Source organism: Notamacropus eugenii, chromosome 1, assembly GCF_028372415.1.
Source record: "Notamacropus eugenii isolate mMacEug1 chromosome 1, mMacEug1.pri_v2, whole genome shotgun sequence".
NCBI classification, from domain to species: Eukaryota; Metazoa; Chordata; class Mammalia; order Diprotodontia; family Macropodidae; genus Notamacropus; species Notamacropus eugenii.
In genome coordinates, this window is record NC_092872.1 from 266,827,092 (window position 1) to 266,839,535 (window position 12,444).

A 12,444-nucleotide genomic window follows, 5' to 3' on the forward strand; every position below is an offset into this window, starting at 1 on the left:
CTCTTTTTGGATCTTTTTCAGGTGGTGATCGGTGGATTCTTTCACTATTTATTTTGCCTTCTGGTTCTAGAATATCAGGGCAGTTTTCCTTGATAATTTCATGAAAGATGATGTCTAGGCTCTTTTTTTGATCATGGCTTTCAGGTAGGCCCATAATTTTTAAATTGTCTCTCCTGGATCTGTTTTCCAGATCAGTTGTTTTTCCAATGAGATATTTCACATTATCTTCCATTTTTTCATTCATTTGGTTTTGTTTTGTGATTTCTTGGTTTCTCATCAAGTCATTAGCCTCCATCTGTTCCATTCTAATTTTGAAAGAACTATTTTCTTCAGTGAGCTTTTGAATCTCCTTTTCCATTTGGCTAATTCTGCTTTTGAAAGCATTCTTCTCCTCATTGGCTTTTTGAACCTCTTTTGCCAATTGAGTTAGCCTATTTTTCAAGGTGTTATTTTCTTCAGCATTTTTTTGGGTCTCCTTTAGCAGCGTGCTGACCTGCTGTTCATGCTTTGACTGCATGTCTCTCATTTCTCTTCCCAGTTTTTCCTCCACCTCTCTAACTTGATTTTCAAAATCCTTTTTGAGCTCTTCCATGGCCTGAGCCCATTGAGTGGGCTGGGATATAGAAGCCTTGACTTCTGTGTCTTTGCCTGATGGTAAGCATTGTTCTTCCTCATCAGAAACGAAGGGAGGAAATGCCTGTTCACCAAGAAAGTAACGTTCTATAGTCTTATTTCTTTTTCCTTTTCTGGGCATTTTCCCAGCCAGTGACTTGACCTCTGAATATTCTCCTCACACCCACCTGCCTCCTGATCCTCCCAGCCAGTGCTTGGGTCTGAGATTCAAATGCTGCTTCCAGCCTCAGGGCTTTTGGTGGGGCAGGGCTGCTATTCAACGTGAGATCAAGTTCAAGTGCTCAGGTCAGGGCAGGGCCGCCTCACAGGCTCAGTTCCCTCAGGGGGTTTATGCAGAGACCTTCAACAATGGATCCAGGCTCCTGCCTGCTTTGGGAGCCCCTGTCTGCTCCCACCTCCACTTCTGCCTCCCGAGGGGGCCTGAGTTATGGGGGCACCCCACTCCCCTCTCGACCCGCCAAAGAGACCCTCTCACCGACCCCTGTCACCTGTGGGTGGAGGGACCCACGTGGCTGCTGGAGACTCTGTCCCTGAAGCGTGCTCGGATCTGCTCCTCTCGGTGCTGTGGCCACGGCAGGGCTGTACTTGGCTCCCAGTCCACGGCGCAAAGGATCTTTTGCGAGAGGTTTGCAGGTCCCTCTGGAACAGAAATCTCCTTCGCTCCAACGTTCTGTGGCCTCTGGGTGCAGAATTCGCCATGAGTTACTTTTTTGTAGATGTTCTATGGGTTGTGGGTTCGGAGCTATGTGTATGTGCGTCTTTCTACTCCGCCATCTTGGCTCCGCCCCCTTCAGTATCTTTTCTAAATGTGACCTGCTCTCCTTGATAGCTGGGGGTCTAAGTAGGGTTTCCAATTTATACAATGACAAGAATGCTGTAAAGATAAACTTTTTCTTTCTCCTCCATTATTTTTTTAAAAAAATTTCATAAAAATATTTCTCAATTACATTTAGAATTCTTTTAACATTCATTAAAAATTTTTTTTGAATTCCAAATTCTCTCCCTGCCTCCCACTGATAGCAATTTTACCTTTGAAGTCATGTAAAACATTTCCAATATTAACTATATGACCAAAAAACCCATATGAAAATAGCAAGGAAAACAACAAAAGTGAAAAAAGTCTGCTTGATCTGCATTCAGAGTTCATCAGTTCTTTGTCTCTGAAGGTGGATAGTATTTTTCATCATGTGTTCTTTGGAACTGTCTTGGATCAGAGTAGCTAAGTCTTTCACAATTGGTCATCCTTACAGCATTGCTATTACTATGTACAATGTTGTCCTAATTCTACTCACTTTCCTTTATATCTGCTTGTCTAAATCTTCCAGGTTTTTCCAGCACCAACTCCCTCATAATTTCTTTGAGCATAACAGCATTCCATCACAATCACATACCATAACTTGTTTAGCCATTCCCCAGTGGATGGACATCCCCTTGGTTTCCAATTCTTTGCCACTACAAAAAGAATTGCTATAAATATTTTGTACAAATTGATCCTCTTTCCTTTTCTTTGATTTCTTTGGGATACCGGCTTCGTAGTGGTATTGCTGGCTCAAAGATAAACTATTTTGAAAGACTTAAGAACTCTGATCACTGCAGTGACCAACCATAATTCCAGATCTAGGGTGATAAAGCCTGCTCTCCACCTCCTGACAGACCGATGCTGGACTCAAGGTGAAGAAAGAGACAGACTTTTTTTTGGACATGATCAGTGAGTGAATTTATTTTGCTTGACCATCTATATATGTGATAACGGTTCATGTTGTTTTCTTATTGGGGATTTTACATTTATTCCTGTTGTATTTCAGCTTATTCAATTCAACTCATCACTTGAGATCTTTTTGGATCCTGATTCCATCATCTGGTCCTCTGGGAATGTTTTAAAGACAGAGGAAAGGGCTTCGTGAAACATACCAGTATGTAACAGGAGAAAGGCAGGGTCAGGGCTTTCTTTTCAATTTTCTCCTCTTCTAAAACCTTCTCTCTCTGTTTTCTCTGGCATCAGTTTTCCCAGCTTCTAACTTGACAACATAAGCAAAGGACATGAAACCACTTTGAAAGAAAACCTTTGGAACAACAAGGGGAAGAAAGGAAAGAACCCTGTGATGATGACCCCACTCAAATGTTTAGTCATGTAGTTCTGCAGAAATAGGTAAAGAGTGAAGTTTGCAGATTCAAAGAAATAACCCCATGATGAGAAAAACTCTCCTGAGAAGATGGGATGGAGGAGGACTTAAGTGCCAGTAAAGCTCATTCTTCATTGCATTCGATCTCTTTCCCTTTGGCTCCTTTGTCTCTTCCCCCCATCTCAGGAGGAAGAAATAGATGGGGAGAGGGAAAAAGGAGGTGAGAAAGAAAATGACATAGAAACAAAAAGGGAGGGAAGGATCTATGAGCATAGGGTCAGAATGGACAGAAGATGATAGACTATACATGTGTATGGCTGGAGGACACTGAAGAAGGGGAAGAAGGAGAAAAGATCTTATTAGGGTAGGACTTTGACCAATGTCATTGCTTGCAGAATCCCATAGTTTTGTTGAGTGTCTCTTTAAAACTGCAGGTAACACAAAAGACAATGTTGTACTGTGAGTTGTGTAGGCTGTATCCTTCTTCCCACCATGGCCTGCCTAAGAGAAGTTCTCAGGCCATGTGTGAATGGAAAAGGGAATAGGCAGGGCAGGTAGGGTGAGCCAGGGCTAACTGGTGTCCATGACACATAAAAGGAACCAGAGGAAAACCTCCAGTATTTTTGAACAATCCTTGGTGGTGAGTTTATGGAAAGACATGGCTAAGAACCAGACATGATGAAAAGTGGTAGATGGGCTACAGTCTCCACTGGTAGAAAGAGTATTACCCTGATGAGATCACAGTTCTATTGAAGGAGGTATTGACGTGGTATAAATTAAAATAAGAACACACACAAAAGCTTTGAAAATGAGTAACTAGGGCAGAGGTTCTTAACCTTTTATTGAGTCATGCCTCTCTTTGGCAGTCTCATGAAGCCTATGAACCCATTCTCAGAATAATGCTTCTAACTGAATTTAAAAAACCTAGAATGATAAAGGAAAATAATTGTCCTGAAATTAAAATGGTGTGTTTTCCCCCCTTAATTTGTGGGTTTCTGGAAGCCATCATTCATAGACAGTGGGTTAAGAAGTTGAAAAATGGACTTTTCTCCTTCAATGGGGTGAGGATCAAAAGAGGATAAGACATCGGTAATAGAGGGTGGTGGTTCTGTCACTATTTTACCTAAAGCCAGCTCGGACCTTGACCTCCCTAATGGTAGCTAATTGGGCTAGATGATCTTCCAAGGTCCAGTCCAGCCTCAAGATTGGACCCTTCTTGGTCTTTCCCAAATTTCCATTGGTGAATGATGAGGAGATACTTGATTGAGAGAGTGAAGTGGGAGGATTTCCTGCATAGTTATATGCCATGAGATAAGAATCTGGCTTCAGACCATTCCATGTAGTATCCTCTCAGCTTATCACTGTGAATAAAGAAAATGCTACATTTTAAATCCATTTCTTTCACCTGGACCTCACAATACTTCTAGGAGGGAAACAGTAGACTGTTTTACAAACAATACAAACAGAATTGCTAACTAGCAATTTTTGACACAATCAATGCAAAATGTATTGCCCCCAATGTACTGCCTATATATACCTTTGGGGGTTGGGCAGCAGGGTTGGGGCTGAGGAAGGGAAGGGGGCAGCTGGGGCACAACCATGGTCAGAAGGGAAGGGAGACAAGATCTGGTAGCTTCCTATTTTTGTGAATTATTCTTGCTCTCTAGGTGCTAAGCTCAGTAGTTTCTATATTACTGACTGAAAGTGATTTTAGCACTCCTTTAAATTTCAGCCCCCAGAGACAAAGCCCCAGTTGACTGGCCTTTGTTAAGTCTCTGAGTGTAAGTATATTGTGTTCGGCTTCCTTAATTAGGAAAACGAGACTTTTCACACACCTAAGATGAACCAGAACTCAAATCAAATCTTGTTATTTCCTTCCAGTCCCAAATTTCTTGTTTTTGTTATAGCACTTTGCCTTCCTTTAACGTAACATCCAGCTGGCATTTTCTTTTCTAGGGGGCTTGGGTCAAGCTTACGTGAGTCTAACTGAGTTTAGCATGCAAGAATATTTTCCTTTGGTTAACAGTTTCACACAGCATGGTGGTTTTCCAGTTGATATGCCTCCTTCCTGTCTATTCTAATTTTTTTCCACTATGCAGAACTTCCACATCAAAACTCCCCCTAAATTACACTTTCAAAAGAGCTCTTTATGAGGAAATGTTAATCAGTAAATAAAGGAAATGAAAACTCTCATGAAAGTTGTGTAAGAAGAGGGTTGTATCACAGCCTATGAAATATTCTTTCCTATAAACTAAATGAGGAACTGGCCCAAGAATCATTAAAAATACTCAAAACAGGGCAGTCTTGGAAACTTCTATTCTGAGGCCCTGATCACTTCCTGGGTGGGAGGGAGGATAGAACCCCAAATCTGGTCATTTTGAAGAGCTGCATTAGGATAGATGGTAGAGGAAATGATTTCACAGGCCCCCAAATTAGTAGATTTGCTAAGATCAGTAGCAAAATTAGTTTGGGGATAAGTCATCTGGGGAGGGTATACTTGGAGTATACTATGAACACAATTGTGCCTTTACACAACTGGTTTGACTGTTGTACCCAGGCTAACCACGGACTGAGTCAAACCGCAGTCTCTCAAGCTCCATGGAATGAGCTGCTCAAGTGCCTAAGACTTTGGGCTGGAAAGGACAACAAAATGTCCAAGAGGGAATTAAAGGCCAGGATCAATGGAGACACAGCTCCAGAGCACCCAGCAGTCCCTGAGGAATATGAGTCACCAGGACCAGAAGGGGCTATCTCCCAGAATTGGAAAGCCTGAGTCAAAGTGACTGTGGACTCGCTAAGGGTGGTCTGAAAGAAAGGGAAGGGTGGGAGATGTGCTGCGGGCCTGAGCAGGGGCACATGTACTCATATTTTAAAAGGTGGGGGGAAGAGGTAGAAACCCACAAGCCATGGTCCAGTGGGCTTGACTTCAACTGCTGCAAAATTCCAAAGAATATCATTAAAAAGATGCTTAGTGAACATCTAGAAAAGGAAGCAATTATCACAAAAAATCAGTGTGACTTTACCAAGCACCAGTCACGCCAGATTTACCACATTCCTTTTTTGATAGAATTACTAGGCTGGAAAATCAAGGAGGTTCTGTAGATGTAGCTTAGTTTCAAATTTAGCAAAGCATTTGACAGATGCTCTCATACTAGGAGACGAGGGAAGTAGGACAATAGCACTTAGGTGGATGCAGAAATGATTAAGTGGTTGGAATCAAGGATAGTTATGAGTGATTCAAGACCACCTTTGAAGGAGGTCTTTAGTGGAGTGTCCCAGGGATCTACCCACCACCATGTGGTGTTGAATATATTTGTCAGTAACTTGGATCAATCAATCAGTAAATCTATAAGCATTTATTAAGTGCCTGTTGTATGCTGGGCATACAAAAACATCCCCAATCCAAAGGAAGGCACATTCTTTCAATGGACACAGCATGTCCATAAATAGGCTTCATTTGAATCTGCAATGCATATTTCTATTAAGCTAAAACCAATAAAAATATTTTACATTATTAGAACTTCAAGTAGTATGAATTTAAATTTATGCAGCCACTCCAGTGAATTCATCACTCATACTAACTGGGACCTGGCTGCATGCAGGATAATTTTTTTTTTTTTTTAGTAGTATAGTAGAAGAAGGTAGGAAGGAAATGAAGACACCTGAAGCTGGGGGAACAGGAACAGGAGCAAGTAAAATGTAATGTTTGAGCTACATCTTGGAGGAAGTGAGGCAGAATTGAGGAGGAGATTGATTCTGAACTTGAGGGATGGCCAGGCACAGGCACAGAAACTGAAGAAGACGGGTCATGTATGAGCAATGAATGGTTTGACTGGATGGTAGAGTGTGGGAAGAGGAGCAGTGCTCAGAATGACAGATGTCAAATTTGAATTGACACAAAGCAAGGAGCAGTAGCTAATATGTTCGATACCAGAACCAAGATTCAAAAAACAAAGTTCAGCAGGCTAGAGTGTGGGCCCAAGATCCACAGAGATGAAAGTGCATAGATAGAAATATCGAATCTTGCACTTAGATTCAAAATGAACTGCCACAGTCTAAAATAGGAACAGTTTGGCTAATGCCAAAGATTTTCATGAACTCCAGCCTCCAAATGAAACTCCAGTCTGGCTATCATATAGCAGCCATGACAAGTGAATGCATTTCCTCCAGAAAGTTTCTAGATAAGCAGTGTCCAGAGTTTGGGAAGCGAAAGTGCCTCAGACCTCATCCAACCTATTGCATTCTGTTGGGGAATTATGTTTTTGGATGAAAGTATTTAAGCTGGAGAATGTCCAGAGAAAGGTCACCAGGATGGGGAAAGGTCTTGAAATCATTCCATGGGAAGAAATTGTGGATGTTTAGTTTGAAGAAAGAAAGAGTTAGAAGGACCATGAGACAGCTAGTCTTCAAGTGTCTGAAGGATTTTTGATGTGAAAGAGGAATTGGTTTATTGTGCTTGACCCCACAGGGCAGAGCCAGGAGCCTTGGGTAAAAACTGTGAAAAGGCAGGTTTAGGTTTCCATGAAGACATTCTGACCCTTTGTGACTACCCTGACTCTTCAGTATAGCTTTGCCTTTCTCCTGACATGCTTAGCACCCAAGGGGTATAGACCATGAGTGTTTAAGTAGTAGTCATGTAGAAAAGGATGCTGGGAAGAAAACAATGGCTCTATATCCCAACACTCTGGGGTTAAGGAGGAGCTGTAATATTTACCTTACTTGTGGGGTTTCAGAGAAATGAGGGAGAATGACAAACCATCATGCTGAACTGATGTACTTAGCACCTACAGCTCCCTCCAGGACACCCTTAGCCAGACCGGAGCAGGGAAGAAAGAGAAGTCTGCACAATCCTTGACTGATTTCAATTTCTGGCAAATTCCAAACATTATTATTAAAAGGATGTTTGGTGAGCATCTGGAGTAAGAAGCAATGATCACAAAAGGACCATCAAGGCTTTATGAAGACTAGGTCATTCCACACTAACTCTGTGTGTGTGTGTGTGTGTGTGTGTGTGTGTGTGTGTGTGTTTTAAAATGGGCTAACTACACTAGTAGAGCAGACAAGTGCTGTGAATACGGTCCAGCTCAATTAAGTGAAGGAGGTATGGGCTAGACAACCAGACCTAAAGGATTCTCATGAATGACTGAATATCAGTTTAGAGGGTTGTCTTTTGAAATTAAACAGTTATAACATTTATAGAGAAGCATTTATAGAGAAGTTTAAAGTTTGCAAAGGGCTTCACTTGTGTTATTCTTTGGAGCCTCACAACTGTGTGAGATACATACTGCTATTATCCCTATTTTATAGATGACAAAATTGAAGCTGAATGAAACTGTGACCTTTTAGTCATGTGTCCCAGGAGTCTGTGCTTGGCTGTGTACTGTTTAACATAGGGTCATAGATCCAAAATTGGGAGGGACCTAAAAAACCATTTAGCCTAACTTGCTCATTTTACAGTTGGGAAAGCTGAGGCTCAGAAAAATTAAATGGCTTGACCAAGTTCACAAAGATGAAAAGAATTTTATCAATGACTTAGACAAAGTTTTAGATGACATGTATATAAAATTTGCAGGTGACATGAAGCTAGGAGAGATCACTAAAGTCAGAATTGTACCTACCAATTTTGCTACAAGCATCCTCATAACTTATGATATGAAAATAATATGTGACTAAGACACTTTCGATTGATCAAGAAGAATTCTTATCTAATTATATTTTATTTTATCTATTTATATTTTATCTATTTATTATCTATTTATCATTTTATCTAATTATTCTTGCTAATTATGGACTAAGTTCACTTGTTTCTAAGGGCTGGAGTGCATTGGCTGAATTTCTGTGGCCTCTAAATTGTGGTATTTTAGAGTGAAGCCCCAGTGGCCCTGCACTAGTTAGGATTCTAGTTTAAAAGTAAGAGGGCAGAATTGGGATCTAAAAATATCTCGGTGGGGTTGAATTTAAGTAGATGAAATTTAGAGTCAGTGAACCTTAGAATTTGATGGGACCATTTAGTCTCACCCATACTGAACAACAGACCCCAAATCTGGTCATCCAGGTTTTGCTTGGAGACTTCTAGCGAGGGATCCCCACTCCCTCTGAAGAGCCCACTTTACTTGTGGAGAATTAAGAAGCCTAACCTCTTCTGTGACCTCCCCACATCACTCGTAGTTTTGTTCTCTGAGGTCAAGCAGCATAAACCTAATTACTTTTCCACAAGATGGCCTTGAAATTCAAGATGAAATAATCACCAATTCCTCCTACTGATTCCCATGTAGTAAGATCCCAAGTCCTGACTCTACCACTTATCAGGTGTCCTTAAAATGTGGCTCTAAGAACTCAGTGCTAAATGTGAATTCTAATATATGAAAATTTTTTTCAAAAAAATTCAAGCAGGCGTTATAGCTAGATAACCGTTAGTCTGAAGAAGACACACTTTTCCAATGATTTCAGTGGTTTCAATGGACTGTAAGGTCAAGATGAGTCAATGGTGTGATATGTTAGCCAAAGCAAGAAATTGCAATCTTCCATTGCCTTGAGAGAGGCACAGTATCCAGAATGTGGATGGCCACAGAACGGAGTACTGGACTGGGAGTCAGGAAGAGGTGGGCTCTGATCCACCTCTGACACTCACTAGCTGTGTAAGCAGAGGTCAACTCACTTAACCTCTTACCTTTATTTCCTTCTCTGAAAACAGGAGTGATAAGACCTGTCATGCTTAACATACAGGGTGTTACGAGGTTTGGATAAAATAATAGATGTAGAGACCTATCTAAATGCTAATTGTTATTAATGATACCACTATGCTTTGCCTCAGTCAGATCACATGTGGAGAATAATCTTGCTTTTGAGTGCCACATTTTAAGGAGGATGTTAACAAGCAAGAGAAGCTGATCGGCGTGTGAAGGACTGCAAGAAAATGGGTGCACCTTGTCTTAACCTAAATAAATGTCTTGAGTTTTTCCGCATAAATTAGAGTGAGAAAAATGAAAACTTACCTTTGGGGAGATTAAAAATGAGTTTTCAACTCCACTGTGATCCATTGGATATCTTCAGGATCTGAGAATAGTCTGGACACAGTGAGGAGAGGCAAGACTTTACAAGGAGCCCAGCAGAAGAGCTACGCCTCACTTAAGGGAAACATCTGAAGGACTCCTGCTACTGCTTCCTGGCTGTGGACAGCTCCAGGTCAGATGGTTGCCACCAGCGCCATCATCTCCACCTCTTGCCCTCGGGGAAAGTTGAACTGTGTCTCTGGAACTATCCTGGGCCTTCATAGGCCCTATCTTTCAGAGATTCAAGCTTCCATTGCAATTTCAGGGTCGTTCTCCATTTCCTGTCATGGTGTGCCACTCGTAATCCCCACCCTTCTGCCAGCTCTCCCTTATATGTTGACTTCCCCCATTATAATGTAAGGAGCCCCTTGATGATAGGTGCTGTCTTGCTTCTTTGTGTTTGTATCCTCAGTACTTAGCACAGTTCCTCATATGTAGTAAGTACTTAAATGCTTAATGTATCTATCTATCTATCTATCTATCTATCTATCTATCTATCTATCTATCTATCTATCATCTGTCTATCTATCTATCTATCTATCATCTGTCTATCTATCTATCTATCTATCTATCTATCTATCTATCTATCTATCTATCTATCTATCTGTCTACCTATCATCAATACTCAGGCAACTCATAATTAACAGTAATTATCCATAATTGTAATTCCATTCTGGCTTTACTTCTATTGAAAATATATCTTTGGAATTAAATCTTCAGTAGGATCCTTTAGCTAACTTATCTCTCCAAATCTCAAATTTTGACTCTCATCTTGTTCTCCCTCCCCCCGCCCCATGCCTGAACAGGATGCCCCTCTAACATCCCAGACAAGCAGTCATCCAGCCTTCACTTGGATCAACCAACAAACAATCATAATGTTATGAAACATTTTTTCTATGTTTGAGGACCATTACTTCATAGTTGTTAGGAAGGTTAGGTTTATATTAAATCTAAATCTACATCTTTGTAACCATCTTGGCCAAGAAGACCAAGTATAACCTTCCACATGATGGTCTTTCAGCTTCTTGAACTGGGCTATTACATCCAAAGTGCCAGCATCTTCTCTTTCCTGGGATAAACATCTCCAGTTCCTCAGTGGGCTCAAGTATGACATGCCTTTCCTAAAACAGGGCTCCCCAAATTAGCTAGGCTGCCAGCTTTGGCCTGACCAAGGCAGAGCGTGGTGCAACTACTATCTAAGTAGAGCCTCACTGCAACCCGACATCCCATTCTGCTTTGGGGCAGCTTTGCTGCACTTCTAACCCATAGTCAACTTGTAGCCTCACTGCTGTGAATGGCTGTTTTGGACCTCTCCCACCCTTTGCTTATGCAATTGAGAAGGTCTTTTCCTCAGATATGTCCATTTATTCAGAACTGTTGGAATCCTTCTCATTCTGATTCATTGTCACTTTATCGAAGTCATTAGCACTGTTACAGGAAAAATAAAAACAGGAATCTCATCCTCCCATTAGTGTCTTATCTTGATGTGTCCCCCATTAGACTGTAAGGTCCTTGAGGGCAAGGACTGTCTTTTGCTTTTTTGTATCCCCAGCCCTTAGAACGATGCCTGGAATATATTTGGTGCTTAATAAATCTTTATCGTATTGTATTATGTTGTATTGTATTATATCCCATTCTGAAAAGATCTATATTTGGTTGGCAGCATAAATGTCAATTCAACTTAACAAAATATTAAGCACATTTTTAATGTGCAAGATTTTTTTGTTCTTAGGTGCTGGGTATATAAAGAAAAATTTAATTTCTGGACTCAAGGAATTTATATTCTATTGAAATGTATCAGCACTAGGGAAAGGTTGAGAATCTGTTGAACACAATCTGTGGAAACAAGAGGAGTGAGATGTGTTGGAAAGCAATGAGTCCCCCCACCCTATACATTGCCAGCAGAGCCTGGACAACCACTTGTCAGGAGTGGGCTAGTAGGGAGTCTTTTTCATATATGGTTCAGACTAGATGGATTGGGGCGGGGGGGGGGGGGTTTCTTTCTACATTTCTATGCCATCTTTGTCGCATACAGATTTTATTTTGTCTCTTTCCTCAAATATGCTGAGTTTCAGGGTTGGTCCTTAGTTGTATTTTCCTTGATCTCCTCCCCAAACATTTCTTTCCAGGTTTTGTTTGGTTTTTTAATGTTATTGTTTGGGGTTTTGTTTTTGTTTTTTTGCCTCTCATAGTTTTTCCTGGTTTTGTGGAAGCATCACCCAAGTATGGTGCTTACTTTATAAAGCATTTTCACATCTTCTTTTTCTCACTGGATCCTTACAACAACTCTGTGAGCTAGACATGACAAGGGGGGGCGGTCTTCGAGTAGAGGCTGAATGATCACTTGTTGGTAATGTTGGTAATGTAAAGGAGAGATCGATTCATGCTTTAGATGTAGGTTAGTTATAGTGAAGCATAAGGTTGTCAACATTTCCCAAAGGGAGCAAAGTCCACCTTGTGTCTGTTCTGTGGCTGGGGAAGCCTGGCTACCCTGTGAACGATTGTCTTTCCTGCCAACAGCAGAAGAGGGACATGATTAAGGAAGAATGAGGAAGGACCAAAAATAGCCTCTTTGAGCAGGCTGTCACTCCTGTTGGTCCCCGACTAATGTTCAGACGGTTCTGTTGTTGAGAGAA